Raw genomic sequence first — 1,317 nt, 5'->3', positions numbered from 1 at the left:
AACAGGCTTTCCAATGGTATAAGTTAATTGCCAAAAAGCATTGTTACCACAGAGAAATAATCTACCAAACACAAATTTCCTTACTTGTTGTGCTAAGTTTAGATATGTATTTGGCATTTAAGGCTCTGCTTCGCAGGTTTTACTAAATTTGAGTTTAAGTCTGCTAAGGGACCACACAAATATATTAGCGAGGGGAGCTTATGTCTTTTTAATTTTTGCTGTTTGTTGAGAGATCAGGGAAAGATGTCTCAACTTTTTCTCACCCCAAAAAGAGCTCTTTATTCAAATAGGGAGAGTAGCTGTATTTTTTATATTTTTGTTATATTTGTCATAAATATATTATTTTGCGATATTAGGGGAGGGTATTGCATTTTGTACAAGTCCAAAGGAGGAGTAGGGTACAAAGAAAAGATTAATAATGCTTTTTTTTTTGTTGCTTTTTTATAAAATAATTCAGCCCCCTTCCGCAATTTTAATATTTTTCACAGTCCCTGAAGAAATCGAAAAGGGGCTCAAAGCATTCACAGATTACACAGAATAAGAATGGAGATTTACCTGGCAACACAATATTAACCTAACTGATCCAAAAGTAACTGAACACATCCACCACCACATGATAATGTTTCCGTGTAAAAGCAGGGTTAGGGTTAGGGTTCATGTGTTCATGACAGTGTCATGCCACTGTTATGTAGATAACGTCAAGTAAAGTGTTACCCCATAAACTAGAATAATGCTATTGAGGCAACCTGCATAACTACAGTGTTTAGTTGATATGTACTTCGTACTAGTGTGATTCATAGTTTCTCTCTGAGATGATACACTTTTTTTGCTTTCCTTTCAGTTATTAATGAAAAAGGTGAAAAGACATTTCTGCAGACAATAGGCCACCAAAGGCATATGCATACCTGATGAGGGGCTAAGGTTTATGCTGTTTGGCAGAGAACGTGCGCTCTGCCTCTCAGATTTACTGCTGTGTCTCTAATTTCAGCAGGTTCACGTATTTAAGTGAGAGCCAGGGTCATAAAAAACAGGGAGGGAGAAAGAAAAAGTAAAAAAAAAAAGATGGCCTGGGTAGGTGGTATCTAAATCAGTGAAAGCACAAAGAGGCAGGCGTCTGAGAGGTATTGACCCTCCATTGATCGTCAGAAGCTGCGTGGTGGTATTGACCAGATAGAGGAGAGACCCGGGGAGGCAGCACACAGCTCCACCACTGAGAGAGAGAAAAAAACAGAGAAAAACAACCATATACACTGCCTACTCTGACCTTGTGGGCCTTTGCTGTCCTACAGCCCACACCACTCTTCCCCCACCTCTGTG

This window comes from Sander lucioperca, chromosome 13, assembly GCF_008315115.2.
Source record: "Sander lucioperca isolate FBNREF2018 chromosome 13, SLUC_FBN_1.2, whole genome shotgun sequence".
NCBI lineage: Eukaryota > Metazoa > Chordata > Actinopteri > Perciformes > Percidae > Sander > Sander lucioperca.
This window is presented reverse-complemented; position numbering follows the sequence as displayed.